Raw genomic sequence first — 18,746 nt, forward strand, 5'->3', positions numbered from 1 at the left:
GGGGGGATAATTGCTGCAGGAGGGAAAACTTAGCAATTACCAGCAAGTTGCATAAATGAAAAGGCCAGGCACAGATGCTCCAGCCCAGCATGCTTGTAGCTTTCAGCACTCATTCCCTCAGGTTAGGAATTTTTGATACACTAAAGTGAAGAGTTGAATCCCTAGCCAACCAACTCTTTTTAAGGAATCACCTGAGGAAAGAAGATTGTCACATAGGCTGTGAAAAGAAATACAGGGGGCCAGATGAATGACTACCCGAAATTATACCACTCACCCAGAAACAACCCAGAAATGCTATCTAAACTCTGCAGGAAGGATTCATACTTGGTGATAAAATAGGACCCATAAAGCATACTTGTGGGTGTCTACTTCTTTGGGTTGAATAGGGGAAACTGGCTTATTAGAAAATAAAAGGAGGACTCAAGGAAGTGATGAATTTGTTTAGGTACTTCATCATCATAGCTATTAGTCCATCAACCCTTCAGAGACTGTGTTAATGAAAGTAGCCAGCACTCACATGGATGATTATCTATCTCATTTAATCCTCAAAACAAGTTAGGAAGAAGATGCTATTAATATTCTCATAACAGACTCAGAGATGTTCAGTACCTTGACCAAGGTCATAGAGCTAGTAAGTTCATGTACTGAATCTTATCCTATTGGGTTGTATTTTAAAAATAGAACCTATACTTTTCTATAGAGAAATCATGGTCCCAGTCTACAAAATAAGACTTCAGCATATATAAAAAATTTATAATAAAAAGGAAAATATTTTTTCTAGCAAAATAAGGTTAACTGCAAAATAAAATATCCTGAATGAGCAATATTGGAGAATATCCTTTTCTTTTGAGATCTATCAGGCTCATAGCTCAAGATTAGCCCTATGTCCCAAGCCCTGATCAGGTGAATAATGCGAGTCATGATTTTTTCCTAACTTGGTTCTGTGGCTCAGCTGGGTTAAAGCTCAGAAGAAGAGGAGACTTGTTGACATTAAACAATGCAGAGACTGTCCAAAGCTCATCTAAATGATCTGTTAGAACCAAACTTCCATGATGTATGTATTTTTCATGGGAAAAATACCATAATGTACAGCAAGACTTCCGTGTATTCCTTGGTGTGTGTATGCGTACGTTAGAGAGAGAGAGAGAGAGAGAAAGACAAAAACAGATATTTTACTTTGAAACAGTGAGTCTCAGTTGGAGGAGAAACATGGCATTCATTCAGCAGAGTTTAGAGCACCTGCTTCATTCTAGCGTTGTCTTTCGTGCTAGGGATATAACTGTAGAGAAAACATTCAAAGTCCCAGCCTTCAAAGAACTTATGCTATAGAATCTTAAGAAAAGGTAAAGGAAGGTAAGTGATGTGTAATTTAAAGACACATTTTTAAGGACTCATTAATCCTTTCAAAATCTATTAAAGAAAATAAAACTTACTCAGTCTTTCTGGCTGGTAGGAAAGTACACAAAAGATAGAATAAGAATAAGAGAGCAGTCGAGGCTGGGTGCTACAGCTCACTCCTGTAATCCCAGCACTTTGAGAGGCCTAGGCGGGTGAATTGCTTGAGGCCAGGAATTCCAGACCAGCCTGACCAACATGGCAAAACTCCATCTCTACTAAAAATACAAAAATTAGCCAGGCATAGTTGCACACACCTATAATCCCAGCTACTAAGGAGGCTGAGGCACCATAATTACTTGAACCGGGAGGTGAAGGTTGCAGTGAGCCGAGATCGTGCCAGTGCACTCCAGCCTGGGCAAGGAAGCAAAACTCTGTCTCAAAACAAACAAACAGAGCAGTAGAGGTTGATAATCACTATTTAAAACTGTGAGCTTACTCTTGATTTTCCAGAGGTTTGACAAACTAATAAGTTAATATTGCCTTTGCAAGGGAAAAAAATTAATATCAAAATTTGGGAGCTCAACTGACACAGTAATTATGCTGGAAAATGTAATTTTGCCTCCATAATAGAGATGGGATTATTTCAAGAAGATCTCATTAATGTGCTGTTCATCAACAAAAAGCAGTGTAACCTTTCTTTTATTAGATTAATGCAGGGTCGTGATGCAAAAGGCTGTTGGAATAATTCTCACTCCTTTGTTCTAAGAAAATAAATTAAGTACCGTCTTAAAGTCTAGATACGGAAATTAAAATCATTGAAGACAGAAAAACAGTGTGACCACTCATTCCAAAATCTCCATGAGCCTTCTGTCATTTCTATACAATTCATTCCTTTATCCATTTATGAAACAAATTTGATCAAGTGTCTACTATGTGCTAGGTAGTGCTAGATGTTGGAGCTATAGTAGAAACCGAAACCAAATGCAGTCCTTGTTTTCATGGCGCTTACCACATGGTGAATGGTCTCTCCACATTTCAGGGGCATATATTTATTCTGTGTCTGCTCAGCTCACATTAAAAGATCGGCAACCTACTAAAACATGCATGTCACTTATAGCTGTAAATGGAAATCTCCCAATGCAGGGCTTTCTAGATACATTAGACTAAATACTATTTTAGTTATTAGTTTACTCTTCTAAACTAGGGTTCCATGATCCAATAAGTTTGGCAAAGGCCACCCTCTTGGAGTTCCACAAGTATCATGATGTGATAAAGACTTTGAGCATCCTTGTGATAATGAAATATGTTTACTTTGTTTAACCTGACATTCCCAAACTTATTGACTGTAAGACTCTTTTAACCCCTATCACATAAATGTTCTTTAGAAGCTGTGTTCCTCAAGATATACTGTGATGCATGCCGCTTTTTCTCCACTAGGTGTTGGGACTTGTTGCTAATGACTGACATGCAGAAAGAGGGTATAAAAAAATGTAGAGTCATTTCCTTTGTTGAAATCATCTCTTCACCGTACTTTGGGACTTTGGGACTTCTAGAACATTTCTCTGCTATTATTCGTGTAATCTATTTGTACGGCAGTTAAAAGTGTAGCTATCAGGGGTAGAGAAAATGAAGGTAATACATATTCCTGGGAAAAGGAGGCCCAGAGAGGGCTGCTCAGATTTTTTTTAAAATTGCCATTAAAAAAAAAAAAACAAAAAAAAACTTGGATGTACATAATTCCATATAAAAAATGCCACCATAAATAAGTTTTGTGTTCTTTTCATCTTTTCCCTATTTTTAATAATAACAAAGCAGTGGTACCACTGTAGAACAAGCATCCAGCACATTGCCTAGCACAGAGTAGACACTCAAATCTTGGTTAAATGAATAAATGAATCAGGCAGTGACAAGGAACATTACTAAGTATAAAGCAATGCAGAACAATTACATTTTTCCGGTTTTAACTCATTGCATAAAGTGGGCCAATCCTTTTATGTCTCGATAGTGCGTCTTACATCTAAAAGCTAATACATGTTTATCATATGTTGGGAAGAACCAAGAAAACATTTTGCAAACCCTTAAGTACTCCATCTAAGGAATAGTAATTTTTTTTCACCAATGATCATGGAATTGCTTTAACTTTCAATGTGTGGGAAATTTCTCTAATATGGCCAGGCGATGCCAAATGGATTATAAACTAGGATCACAGTATTCTGACTAAAGGCCAAGAGAAAACGGCAGTGAGACCAGGATATCAGGCTTTCATTAGAACCTCGCTGTCTCAATTTTCTCATCAGTCATATAGGAGCAGTAGTACCTGCTCTGTATTAAGAATCAAGTAATGATAGTATATAAGAAATACAAATAAGAAGTGTAAATTGTGTCTTATACCCTTTAAAAGCGTAAAGTGCTAAACAAGTGAAATAAGAGTGAAATAAAGGTAAGTCTTTTATAATGGTATCTGTTAAGACATAATTGTATTCACAACCTGAGGCTTAAATATGAGTCATTTAAACATTTACCGGAAATAACAAAGGCAACAAGAAAATTGACCTTGATTCAGCACCTTTACAATTTACAGGATGTACACAGACATCTCATTTCCATATTCTGTCAATCCTGAGAGGTGGTTTTGCTATTTCCATATTACATAGATGAGGATATTGAATGAGTATAAGTGACTTGTCCAAGTTTGCCCAGCTAAAACTAGAAGTGTAAGGCTAAAATTAGAGTAAGGCCTTCCTGTCCTACATCCCATGGCTTTGCTCTCCTAGCTACTTGTGTTCAAAACATAACTCTTGTTTTCTCCTCCGTCCTCCAAATTCTCCTACCCTACCCTTTGCCTTCTTAGTAAATGGCATTATTCTGTCTCAGGCCAGTAGCCGAAGAATTATCCCCAATATCTTTCTTTTTTCTTTGCATTCCACATCCAGTTAATCAGCAAATCCTGTCAGATTTATCCTAAGTATACATCAAATATAGAGACTTCTCACCACCTCTACCTCACCGTCTTGGTGTATGCCACATACTTCCCTTTAAGAATCCTACTGCCTTCTTCCTTTTGGCCACTCTTACTCATTCTTCCTCCTGCCAGACCTCCCCACAACCCCCACTGCCATTCCATTCTTCACATAGAAGCTAGCACGAACTTTTAGGATACAAAGAAGATCATGTAATTCTCCCAGTCAGAACATTGCAATATTAATTATATTGTGTCTGGAATTTGTGTCAGAATAACCTGGGGGAAAGGAAGCCTATAAAGCCTCACAAAATGAGGCTCCCACCTACCTCTCTCCATCCCCATGCCCCGTTGCTCACCTTAGCCACATTGCTTTCTTCCTCTTCTTCAGAGGTGAAGTTCCTTCCTACTGCAGGGCCTTTGTGCTCACGTTCCCCTCTGCAGGAATGCTTGTCCCAAGAGCTTCACATGGCTCTCTCTCTGGCTTCATCCAGGTGTCTGCTGAAATACTACTTCTTTAGAATAACATTCTTGACTGTGCTTTGGTTTTCTGCATACACTTGCCACTGCATGAAAGTGTATTATATATTTAACTTATTTTCTTTCTTTTCTGCTAGAACATAAATGTAATAAGGGTAAAAATTTTGTCCATTTCACAACTGTATTCTCTAGAATATAACAGGCATTTATTTTTGAATATACAAATCGCTTTGCAAACCCTGTTTTCTAAGTGAAGAAAACCCTGGTTTGGAATAGGAAAGCCTTAGATTCACTGGATTACATTCTCAGTCTGTCACTTTGTGCAGGTCATTTACCTTTGGCAGTTATTTGTGAGTCTGCTTTTGTTATTTACAAAATGGGCATAATAAGGTGATATGATGGGGCAGGGGAGTTAAATTAGCAAATGTATATGAGTCTTTTGAAAACTGTAAGGTGTTGTAGACGTGGAAGAGAAAGCCTGTATTTGGGCCTCAGAGCCTAATCCCCCTCTAAGATGGCGCTTGTAGGGAATTTATACAGACCCATTTCTTCAGTGTTTCTCTGCAGCTCTGTACCCTTACAGCTTGGCAGAGATTCTACTCTGCCAATGTTAGAATCCCAAGCCTAGGATCTTCATTCATTCTCAGACCCTGGCCTAAAGAATAACTTGTCTAAACCATATGGTTTCCAAATGACTATGGGAAATAATGCCTATGGATCATAATTTTTGCTGGGAACCAATATTAAACCATCTAGGGGCAGTTCTCTTAGGCAGGACTACCTTAATGAAAGGCAAGTATTCTCTTGCTTCTTTTTAATCTTATTTTGTTTCCAGAACATGCAGATTATGCTTAAGTAAATGAGTAACACTGTTATTACTGAAACCAGATCTATCCTAATGCTGTTTGGAATGAGAATGTAGTTGCCAAATTGGATTTTTTTTTTTTTTCTTGAGATGGAGTCTTGCTCTGTCACTTAGCAGGTTGCAGCACAGTGGCATGATCTCAGCTCACTGTAACCTCCACCTCCCGGTCTCAAGCGATTCCCCTGCCTCAGCCTCCCAAGTAACTGGGACTACAGGCATGTGCCAACATGCCTGGCTAATTTTTGTATTTTTAATAGAGACAGGGTTTCACCATGTTGTTCAGGCTGGTCTCGAACTCCTGACCTTGAACCCAGGAGGCCAAGGTTGCAGTGAGCTGAGATTGTACCACTGTACTCCAGCATGGGTGACCAAGCGAGACTGTCTCAAAATTTAAAAAGAAAAGAAAAAAAGAAATTTATTAAATACTTACTAAGTGACTAGTAAGTGCTAAGCATTTTACATGTGAGTATTACCATAGGCCTTGAGACTTTGTGTTAGAGATAATCTTTCTTTCTTTAGTAATCTTTACTAATCTTTTAGTAGTTGTATAAAAGAGAGGCATGCTAATATTACTGTAGTTGAAGGGAAATTATTGGCAAAATTTTCAGGTGAGTAAACGGAATCATCTCGGATTTCTTGCAGGATGCAGGGAACATTCTGGATGTAGTACAAAACAGATAGCCAGTGTCCATGCTGCGTGCTGCTCACTCTAGTGCCCGACTGTTACGGAGACTCACTGCCTGTCTCCTCTTTATCTGTACACCTCCTACCTTTCTTTCAAGGTCCCATTTAGTTGCCTCTTCTTCCATGAATCCGTCTTTGATCCTTCAATCTTTACAGTTTATTTTTGTGTTTTTTTCAATTTATTTTTTAGATTGACAGATAAAATTGTGTATTTATATAGTACAACATGGTGTTTTGAAGTACATATACATTGCTGAATGGTTAAATATAGCTAATTAACATGCATTATCTCACATTATTATCATTTTTTATAGTGAGAGCACTTAATATCCATTCTTAGCATTTTTCAAAAATACAGTATTTTATCATTATCTATAGTCACCATGGTGTAGTCACCATGCAATCGATCTATTAAACTTACTCCTTCTACCTCGCTGTAATTTTATATCCTTTGACCAACATCTCCCTAACCCCTCCCTCAACTGCCCTAGCCACTGGTAACTACCATTCTTCTCTCTACTTCTGTAAGATCAACTATTTTAGATTCCACATATTAGTAAGGTTGTACACTATTTGTCTTTCCATGCCCAGCTTATTTCACTTAATATAATGTCCTTCAGGTTCATCCATGTTGTTGCAAATGACAGGACTTCTCTTTTTTTGATGGCCAACTGGTATTTCATTGTGTATATGTACTACATTTTATTTATTCATTCATCCATTGATGGTCTCTTGATTCCACATCTTGGCTATTGTGAGTATAATTTATCTTTGGACTTACCACTTTCTTCTCTGTTTTATAATTATCTGTCTGCTGTGTTATACCATCAGCCTTCGAGCTCCCGAATGGCAGTGTCTGTACCCAAGTTTTCTTTATCTCTGTAACAAGTCTGTTGTAGCAGGTCTGTTGTATTATCTGCTCTCTCTATATATATATTACATGGCAAAGTATTGCATATATACTTTGCAATACTTTGGAAATGATTGGAAAATGATTGACTAGGACTCATGAACCCATGGCCATTCCTTAGATAATAATGATCACAGCCATAATAGCTAATACTGATTGAGGGCCTACTATGTGACAGACACTGTTAAAGAGTGTTACCTGTCATAATTCCATTTAATCCTTATAATAACCCAATAGGGGTAGAGTAGATACTATTATCATCCCCATTTTCCAAATGAGGAAAATTAAACATTCAAAGATAAAATAATTTGTCCAAGGTCACATAGCTAGTAAATGGTAGACTAGTAGTTGAACCAAAGCTTTCTGGCTGCAGAGTCAAATCACTATTGTAGACTTGCACTGAAATGAATAAAACTTCTCCTATGCATGTCTACTCTTAAAGATGGCTTTAAATCTAACTTCTCAAGGCTGTTATTTATTTTTGTTTAAAGCGACTTACCTTCCCTGTTTGCTCTCTGAGCCTTCTGAGAAAGGCAAGGATGCAGCAGGGAGAGCTTTGGAAAGAGTAAACTGTATTCTCAGGCATACAATGGCAGAAGAGCACCTGGAGAGATTTGGGCAGTGCCCTTTTCCCTTTCTTTGCGAGGTGACAGGCTAAGAGGGTGCTTTCATGGGCAGTGGCTGTCCTTTCAGCTTCAGGCTCGTGTACCTTGTACATGATGAGACTGGAGAACAGTGGACTGTCTGAGCCAGTGACCGTGTAGGCTGCTCTCTGGAAAAGCAGGGTGTGAATACAAATTTATTGTCCTGGGACATTCCCCAAAATAAACAGACTTTTTGTGCTGACTCCTGGCTTTTCCAATTGAGGCCTATTTTCTCTTTCTTTTTTAAAAACAATCTTTCTAGATGACATTTCTTTTCCTTCCTGTCTTTGAGTGATAGGGCTCACATCTAGGAAGGAAATGATCTTTTACTTCAAAGGTTATATCTCTGTCAGACTTAAAGTTGTTTAAAATTAAGTCTTTGCCTCTGGAGCTCTGAGTCAAGGTGAAGAGTGCTCACTCCAGAGTTCTGACTCCTTGAGGACTGGAAGTAAGAGTGAACTCTTGCCCTGAGCCAGCTACAGTCGGTCAGGAAATAAGTCTTTACTGAGCCTTGACTAGGTGCTTGGGCTTGTGATAGGATGAAATCCTTGACCTCAAGTTGCTTACAAACATGGGGAAATGGTGTAGAAGAGTCAAGATCATAATATGTGAAATAACCAGACAATAATAAGATCATACATAATTATATATAATACATATATCAAACTCAAGCAGTTGTAAGCATTTTCCGAATCAGTGTGATGTACTGGTTAAACAATTTTGACTTTGGGGTTAGAGGTTCTGGGTTTGAATTCCAGCTTTACCACTTACTAGCTATATAACCTTAGCCCTACTATTTAAACTCCTTAGACCTTAGTTTTCTCATCTGCAAAATGGAGATGAAAATAGTGTCTAAAGTCAGTTTGCTGTTAGGCTTAAAGAAGATGATCCATTCATTCAGTTAAAAAAAATCTGAGTGCCTTCTTTGTGCAAGGCGCTGTTTTAAGTATGTGGAATATACAGATGACCCTGGAATCTCAGTGGCAATAACAACAAGTGGTTGTTTTTCTCACATACTACATGTCCACTGTGGATCAGCTTTAGCTGTGTTCCCTTCTCCTTTATTCTAAGACTGAAGTTAAAGGTGAGCCCCTATGTGGGACATGCTGGCAAAAGGAAAAGGGCAATAGCAAAACAATGCAATCCACCCTGGTAGAGCAGAAAATCACCGTTAGGGCAGAGTGAGAAGTGACTTCAGATGGGGAGAGAGAGAGTCCTGAAGGCCCACTAGGTTAGGACATTACTGCAGTGTTTCAGATGAAAGATCTTGACATCCTAGACTTGGATGAGAACAGTAGCAAAGGAGAGAAAAGAATAGGTGGAGGGAACAAGGATACAGGGAAATGGAGAGAACTTAGTGAGTGTCTGTATTTGAGGAATAAGGGAGAAGGATGGAGCTAAACTAAGAGCACTAGTTTTCAAAATTAGCTGTGCTACTAAGTTTACTTAGTTGTGTGAACTCAAGTCATTGAACCTCTCTGGCCTTGAGTTTTGAACATTTATAAAATGAGAGTCCTGAATTTGATGTGGCCCCTAAGGTTCCTTCCAGCTCTATTCCTCTGTGGCTCTAAAACTCCAAAGTCTTTGTTCTGGAAGACCACACACTACTGGGAGTGGTGCTGTTGGGAGGGAAAATTAATTTGGAGAGAAAGATGTTACAAAAACCTAGTTTTGCATTTGTCTGCTTCTATTGGGTTGTGTGCCTTTCCTTTTTGCCTTTGCTCGTAGCCTTCACTTTCTCCTTGGCTTGATTGTAAATCCAGAAAGGAGATATAGTTTATTCTTCATCTCCAAGGTGGGATCCTTAGGAAGATACAGGGCCTGGAGGTCATGGAACTAATGCAGCCTTGTGCACAATGCCTTTCCAGCGTCTTTGGTATCTTGGCATCTTTATATGCTTCCACTAGCATATTTTGCAGTATGATAACATCTTCACAAATGTCAGCCAGGAGGTCTGTTTGGAGAAAAACTTTTTGTTCCCCTATTCCCACATATCCGCAGAATCAGAAACTTTGGCCAACTCTTTCTTCTCAAGGGCATGCTTCTTCCTCTCTTTTATCTCTTGGTTGCTCCTTCTCATGGGAAGAGGAGCAACTTGTCTCATTGGTTAGTCTGGCAATCATTTGGTCCCTCTTCTCTATTGTACAGAGTTAATGTGTTAACAACCCCTGCTTCAAAAAGACAACATGGTCTTATCCTTCTTTTCTTTTGCTTTCTTTGATCACCTAGTTCAGGCAGGGTGGGCCTTCCTTCTGCTCTCTGTTACATTAAGCAGATTAGGATGGAATTGCCTCTGATAAACCCAGACAGGTCTTTCTTTCAACTTCTCTATCAGGTCACTTTCCCCCTGGGCTTTAGATAACTTTAATTTAGTAGGAGAGGTGGCATGAAACACCTGCTATAGCCTCTGACACCAGTCCATGTAAGTCAGCACTGTACTTTATTAGTTGGGTCTCCATTAGCAAAAGTAGTACCTTGATCACAGTTTAGCTGCTTAGTTTCTGCTCTTCCTGTTTGAAATTGGAGAATCTAGTCAATAAGTGACACCATGACCTTTGGCAGAACCCATTCAGCATCACATCACAATTGTTAATGGTTTCCTATCCCTCTTTCCCAGCTTTGCCAGTAGGAGAGTACAATTATCAAAGAGGAAGACTGTTTGCACCTTGCATCATAGGAAGTAGTTTACAAAGCTGAGTGGCCATCAACCAGTATCTGCTTGACCCATAAACTGTGCTTCCAGGAAACAATCCAGCATTATATCCTGGCATTTTAACCATTTCAGATGGTCTTTTCAGTATGAAATTTATTATGCAGTATGAGCTCTCTGAAGATGAATGTTGTACTTAATATTTTTTTAAAACCTCCTTCTCATACCCATCCCTATTCCATATCCCATATAGTGTTTTGTAATAAAACTTTTCAGCTGGAAAGTACTTAATAAATTCTGACATGATATCGAAAGACTTTTTTTGTTGTTTTGTTTGTTTCTAAAATGAGAGGCCAACTCAATTGAAATGGTTAAGCCATTTGTGTGCATAGTTGCAATCCCAGTTGATTCATTACAGAAAAAAATTAAATCTTAATAATTATTTTCAGGACCTCTCTCATGAAACAGAGCTCATGGGCCTTGATTTATTCCACAAACATGTATACCAGATACTGTATGAGGCATAACAGAGAAAAATAATAAGCCAGGGACCCTGCTTTCAAGGCATCATAGTCTAGTTGAGAAATGAAATTCCTGAACAAAGAATTATAATCTACCAGTATGAGAACCCACATAGAGAAATGTGTTAAGTGCTATGGGAGGCAGAGTAAAATATGACTGGTTCTTCCTAGGAATTAAGGAAGATTTCACAGATGTTGACTTATTCTGACTAGTGACTTGAAAAGAGCTGTACAACAGTAAATTGAGTGGTGACAAATAGAGAATGGACATCCTAATAGTAAGCTTGGGCAGCCTAATAGTAAGCTCTATTAGTTACAAGGAAATTTTTGAACTATAGTTAAGGGGAAAGTATGCATTCCCTCACTATTTAAGTCCTTTGCCAGCATCGCGCTTTATTTTGTAAGGAGAGAGTTTTGCCAGCATTTATCTTTCAGGTTCTAGGCAAAGCTTGGGTATAAAAGAAATAAACTTGGCATATTCTGAGGCAGCCATAATTTGGGGCCTTTCAGTCTTGATGTTTCACTCATTCATTCATTTGTTTATTCATTCTCTCCTGCTCTTTCTGTGCAATCTGATAGAACAAAATTTAGTTTCTTTTTAACCATCCCCTACTCTTTCAGTTCTTCTTTGGTATAACTATGTCTCCTGTTTCTTACTGTGTTTGTCGGAGACTAATTGTAAGAAACCAAAATCCATCCAAACTAGTTCAATCAACACGGGGGTTAGGAAAGGATATGGTACATTTCATAAGACCCAATGAAAGCAAGTATTTCTGTGCCTGGTGGAGACAGGAGTAGGAATTGCTTACAACCAGAGATTACTCTCACAGTCTTCTTTCTTCTCTTTGTCTCTTTCTCCTTTTTGCATCAGTCTCTACCTTCCAGAACAACCTCCTCTTTTTACTTGTGCCTCTCTTCTTCCCGTGTAATTTCAGCTTGCACTGGCATCACTTTGGCCCATGCCCTGCAGTTCTCTGATGCACATTCACCCTTACCTTAACACTGTCTCAAAAGAAAGCCCAGCCAATTCATCTGACTGTTAATTAGCTGCTTGAGTTAGGTGGGCATACCTAGTCCAGTCAGCTACAGTAAAAAAGTATACGTGTGTTGAGGGTCGGGAATTTATGTGGTTATATAGGGCTTTTCCTCCCCAAGGCCAGGGTAGAGCAGAAGGGTAAATTGGGAAATGTAGGCAAAATTGAATGATACTCTGCTTTGTTTCCCTAGAGAGACAAACCAGTGTACAATCTAAGATGACAGTTGAGACTTTCTTAACAGAAGTTTTTCATAGTTGGACAACAGAGTGCTCCTACATGCCCACATTCAGTGTCCATTCCAAAATAAATTCTACTTCTTGCATGCCTAGCATTTTGCAGATAAACAGAGTAGTGATCGTTCATCCAGCACATAGTTTTTACTCATTTCTCACTTGCTGTGGCCTCGGCAGGCCGGGGTATATGAGAAAAACCATGAATTTGGAGTCACTAGATTTATTAGTTTCATCCCTTACTAATTCAGTGACCATGAATAAGCTCCAACATCTTAAGAGCCTCTCTTCCCTGATTCAAAAAATGAGGTTGACTTGTGCTTCGCCAGCCTCCCTGGATACTTATGAGGGGCACATAATAAATGTGTGTTGAATGACTTTGTGAATAGCAAAGCACTGTGCAAATGAGTTCAGTTATTAACAAATTATGTTAGAGATGGGAACAAAGGTTGATTTTTGGCTTGTCTCACATTTAGCACGAGGTACCAAGGGATAGATGCTCTGATATCTGCTCATCCAAGTCAAGGCATGGTTTTAGGCAAGATTCATAAACACAAGTTTCTGGTGCTCTGGCTCTCAGACTGTCATCAAGCATGTGAAGTTCCTTGAATGAAAGATGTAATGGAAACAAATGGGTGCATGCTTCTTCATCAATGTGTGTATCAATATGACCTCCAGGCATGATAGAGGACCTTTCATTTTTTAGCTGAAATTATTTTAATCATTATAGTGGTATTAAATGGGCTGTTACCTGGGTGTTTCTTTTAGTTAGATGGTGATGGTGAGAGAAAAAGGTGGATCACAAATGTCATTTAACTGAGGATCATCTTTACTTGGTGTGGATAAGAACAAAGAAAAGACCAAACTTGTCAACATACGAGATCACCTTCCCTGGCCTTCCTCTGTCAGTCACAGGTTAGGTATGCAATAGATAATCCTCAGTACTACTGCTCTGTTCCAGGATGGAGAAGTAAGGAGAGGAAAGGTCGGAGGTGCTGCCAGCTCTTTTTCTTTGTCTTTTCCGTGGTTGTATTATGTCTCTGTGCTGTGGCGGGATAATGAGGAAATATGAGAAGAATGTTCTTTCTCTGTGGGGAAAAAAGATATGTATATATGTATTATTTGAAGATGTATTATTAGAAGAGAAGCAACTTGATGTAATGGAAGGACCATGGGCTTTGAAGTTATACAGACATGGATTCAAAAATCAAATCCCACATTAACTATTTTTTAATGGATATGACCTTGGGAAATTACTTAACCTCTGTGAACTTTTCAGATGTTTCATCCGTGCAGTGCAGCTAATAGTTCGGATATGTGATCCCCTTGGACATGGCCTAGCACATAGATGCCCACTAAATGGTGCCTATAGCAGTAACGATGTAGGCCCCTAATGGTCCTTGGCCCCAAGTGGCAGCTGCAGTGGAAATTTTAATCAGAAGGTTAGGGGGGCTTCTTTCTAAAACCACAGTTAGTTCACAAGGCTGCTCACAGCCCTCTGCTGCAGTTATGACATTCACTGAATCACATAGAGGAACCTTTGGGGGAAGAGAGCCCTGCCCAGGGCATAGCAGACTAAAGGCCTAAAGGAATCTTAGATGGGGAATGAGGATTTAAAACGCAATGACTTGGTTGTGGGTAGCCCAAAGAGAATGTTTAACTTGTATTCAAACTTTGAGTGTAGACTGTAGAATTGAGTTTAAGAAAGTTTTATTATTTAATCCCCTGCCATGTGGCAGGCACCATGCAAAGTAGCTTGCATACTTAATTTAATTTACTGTTCATGGTAGCCGTACAAGGTAGGTGGGATTATTCTCACTTTGAAAATAACTAAAAGAACCTTAATAATTTGTTGAAGGTCACACAGCTAGTCGAAGGTCACACAGTTAGAAGTTGAGGATTCGCACTCAACCCGTTTCTATCTGTTTCCAAATTCAACATTTTTCCCAATATGCCTCATGGCTACCAGATCTTATAGCCCACTTGCTTAGTGCAGTAATTTCTAATCGTGGCCCTTGGATCCCTGAAGATAGAAATGAATTCTATGTGCCATTTTCATTATTTCAAAAACGTTAATGGAAAATCTTATATTTAGTTGCAACAAGTTTATACTTGGTAACAAAAATGGTATGTTTCTTTGCTTACAGTTAATGTTAACTGTTTTTCTCCCATGGTGACCTAGTGCATCAGTTACTGATGTATTTAATAAACTAATTAAATACTCAAAAATGCTCTTGGTTAGACAAAGTCTTCAGATTCTGAAGCTCATGAGGGTAAATGGGTGTTCTTGATGGTAAAAAAAATTATGAAATATAGTCAGATTTGAAGACTGCAAATTGATGGGTCATCAGCCAATTCTGGCCTAAAGATGCATTTTGTTTGGCTAATAAAGCAGTGTTGTTTTTTAATTTATAAATTACTGACAAGCATTTAAAAATTAGAAAATGTCACATCAAAAAGCAGATGTTTAAGCTTCTTGTCAAAATTCAAAAGTTCTGGCATTACTGGATCCACATTTCTCCATGACAATAACCAGCTGGAACCAGGTTGTAACTTAGATGGAGCATGTGCTTTTCCAGTTTCCCACAGCCTCTACCTGACCCAGTTCATTGATATATATTACCTGTCAGGCCCAGTAAGCATGTGAGTCTGTGATGCCTGGGCTAGCTCAGACTCCTCATCATCTTGTTATGCTATAGAGTAAAACCCATTTTCTGGCTGTGATCACTCACATCTTTTGTATTCTGTACAGCTTTGTGTCTTGGGATTTTTTCTTTTGTTGTTAGTTTATGTCTTTCATGTAAATAGGTCTGTTTGACAAGAGCCACATTCTCATCAGTTCACAATTGGCATTGTTTTGGGGGCTGAGAATGCGGAGGAGTCTTATGACGCTCGTACCCTGAGGGAGGTCACAGCCTAGCCTTCTTTCTTTTTAATTTACAAATGCATCCAGCATTCTGATGTGCATGTTCAGGACTTATTAGAATGTGGAGATTAACAGCATGGGATTGGGTATCAGAAAGACCTAGGTTAGAGTACTGACGTAGTTTATGTAAACTCTTCAGCTTCTGTTTTCTTGTCTTTAAAAGGGGGATAATTATAGTACTTACGAGATGCAGTGAGGTTTGAATGACCCAGTGATTATAAGGGGTTTAGTTCCAATCCATAACATTTAATAACTGCCAAATACCTGGTAACTATTATTAATAGGGCTGGAAAGGCAGTTGGCCCTCAACTGATGCTTGTTGAATTAACAAATAAATTGAACAAATTGAGTGTAAGGAATTAGATGTATTCAGACAAATAACTGCAACGGATGATGTCACCAAAAGTGTCTCCAGCAGGCCTGAGGACTATGAATTTATTTTTTTATAATTTCAACTTTTAGGTGCAAGAGAGGTACATGTGCAGGTTTGTCACATGAATATATTGCATGATGCTGAGGTTTGGGGTAAAATTGATCCCATCACCCAGGTAGTGAGTGTAGTACCCAATAGTTTTTCAACCCTTGCCCCACTCCCTTCCCTGTCTAGTAGTCCTTAGTGTCTGTTATTGCCATCTTTATGTCTGTGTCTACCCAGTATTTAGCTCCCACTTACAAATGAGAACATGCAGTATTTGGTTTTTGTTCCTGTGTTAATTCACTTAGGATAATGACCTTCAGCTGTATCCATATTGCTGCAAAGGACATAATTTTGTTCTTTTTATGACTGCATAGTATTCCATGGTGTATATGTACCACATTTGCTTCATTCAGTGCACTGCTGATGGGCACACAAGGTTGATTCCATGTCTTTGCTATTGGGAATAGTGCTGTGATGAACTAACAGTGCATGTAACTTTTTGGTAGAATGATTTATTTTCTTTTGGATATATACCCAGTAATGGGATTGCTGGGTTGAATGATAATTCTGTTTTAAGCTCTTTAACTGCTTTCCACAGTGGCTAAACTAATTTACATTCCCATCAACCATGTATAAACATTCCCTTTTCTCCGTAGCCTGACCAGCATCTGTTGTTTTTTGACCTTTTAATAATAGCGATTCTGACTGGTATGAGATGGTATCTCATTGTGGTTTTGACTTCCATTTCTCTGATGATTAGTGATGTTGAACATTTTTCCATATGTTTATTGGCCGCTTGGATGTTGATATGCTTTGGCTCTGTGTTACCACCCAAATCTCATCTTGAATTCTATTCCCATAATGTGTTGTAGGAGGGACCCAGTGGGAGATAATTTGAATCGTGGGAGCGGTTTCCCCCATACTGTTCTTGTGATAGTGAATAAGTCTCACAAGATCTTTCATCTTTCTCATTTTCTCTTGTCACCACCATGTAAGAAGTACCTTTCACCTCCTGCCATGATTCTTAGGCCTCCCCAGCCATGTGGAATGCAAAGCCCAATGAACTCTTTTTCTTCCCAGTCTCAGTTATGTCTTTATCAGCAGCATGAAAATGGACTAACAGAGTAAAATGGTACCAGTAGAGTGGGGCATTTCTGCAAAGATACCTGAAAATGTGGAAGCGACTTTGGAACTGGGTAACAAGCAAAGGTTGGAACAGTTTGGAGGGCTCACAAGAAGACAGGAAAATGTGAGACAGTTTGGAACTTCCTAGAGAGTTGTTGAATGGCTTTGACAAAAATGCTGATAGTGATATGAACAATAAGGTCCAGGCTGAGGTGGTCTCATATGGGGATGAGGAACTTGTTGGAAACTGGAGCAAAGGTGACTCTCGTTATGCTTTCGCAAAAAGACTAGTGGCATTTTGTCCCTGCCCTAGAAATTTTTGGAACTTTGAACTTGAGAGAGATGATTTAGGGTACCTAGCGGAAAAAATTTCTAAGCAGCAAAGCATTCAAGAGGTAACTTGGGTGCCATTAAAAGCATTCAGTTTCGGGTGGGCACGGTGGCTCATGCCTGTAATCCCGGCACTTTGGGAGGCCAAGGTGAGCGGATCATGAGGACTGGAGTTTTAGACTAGCCTGGCCAACATAGTGAAACACCCATCTCTACTAAAAATACAAAAATTAGCTGGGCGTGATGGTAGGTGCCTGTAATCTCAGCTGCTTGGGAGGCTGATGCAAGAGAATCGCTTGAACCTGGGAGGCAGAGGTTGCAGTGAGCCGAGATCATGCCACTGCTCTCCAGCCTAGGTGACAGAGCAAGACTACATCTCAAAAAATTAAAAAAAAAAAAAAATTAGTTTTAAAAGGGAAACAGAACATAGAAGTTTGGAAAATTTGCAGCCTGACGATGTGATAGAAAAGAAAAACCCATTTTTCTGAGGAAAAATTCAAGCTGGCTGCGTAAATTTGCATAAGAAGGAGCTGAATATTGATACCCAGGACAATGGGGAAAATATCTCCAAGGCTTGTCAGAGGTCTTCACAGAAGCCCCTCCCATCACAGGCCCAGAGGCCTAGGAGAAAATAGTTTCCTTGGTCAACCCAGTGTCCCTGTGCTGTGTGCAGCGTAGGAACTTGGCGCTCTGCACCCCAGCCACTCCAGCCATGGCTGAAAGAGGCCAACATAGAGCTTGGGCCTTGGCTTCAGAGGGTGGAAGCCGCAACCCTTGACAGCCTCCACAGGGTGTTGAGCCTGTGAGTGCACAGAAATCAAGTACTGAAGTTTGGGAACCTCCACCTAGATTTCAGAAGATGTATTGAAATGCCTGATGCCCAAGCATAAGTTTGTTGCAGGGTCCGGGTACTCATGGAGAACCTCTGCTAGGTAGTGCAGAAGAGAATGTGGGGTTGGAGCCCCCACACAGAGTCCCTACTGGGGCACTGCCTAGTGGAGCTGTGAGAAGAGGGCCACCGTCCTCCAGACCGCAGAATGGTAGATCACTGACAGCTTGCACCATGCACTTGGAAAAGTCGCAGACACTCAACTCCAGCCCATGAAGGCAGCTGGTAGGGAGGCTATACCCTGCAAAGCCACAGGCACAGAGCTGCCCAAGACTATGGGAACCTACCTCTTGCATCAGCATGACCCAGATTTGAGACATGGCATCAAAGGACATCATTTTAGAGCTTTAAGATTTGACTGCCCTGCTGGATTTTGGACTTTAAGGGGGTGGTAGCCCCTTTGTTTTGGCCAGTTTCCCCTATTTGGAATGGCTGTATTTACCCGTGTCACACAGATAGAACTCAGTGTGCCTGTACCCCCATTGTATCTAGGAAGTAATTAAATTGCTTTTTGATTTTACAGGCTCATAGGTGTAAGTGACTTGCCTTGTCTCAGATAAGACTTTGCACTGTGGACTTTTGAGTTAATGCTGAAATGAGTTAAGACTTTGGGGGACTGTTGGGAAGGCATGATTGGTTTTGAAATGTGAGGACATGAGATTTAGAGGGGCCAAGGGCAGAAAGATATGGTTTGGCTCTGTGTCCCCACCCAAATCTCATCTTAAATTGTACTCCCATAA

At 39.7% G+C, this 18,746-nt stretch overlaps 1 protein-coding gene across 4 annotated transcripts in view; it reads left to right on the forward strand.

Annotated features, from left to right (window-relative positions):
• TRIM44 (tripartite motif containing 44) overlaps window positions 1-18,746 on the forward strand; it is a 190,262-nt gene that overhangs the window by 73,781 nt on the left and 97,735 nt on the right. The window lies entirely within an intron of this gene.

Source organism: Papio anubis, chromosome 12 (genome assembly GCF_008728515.1).
Source record: "Papio anubis isolate 15944 chromosome 12, Panubis1.0, whole genome shotgun sequence".
Lineage (NCBI taxonomy): Eukaryota > Metazoa > Chordata > Mammalia > Primates > Cercopithecidae > Papio > Papio anubis.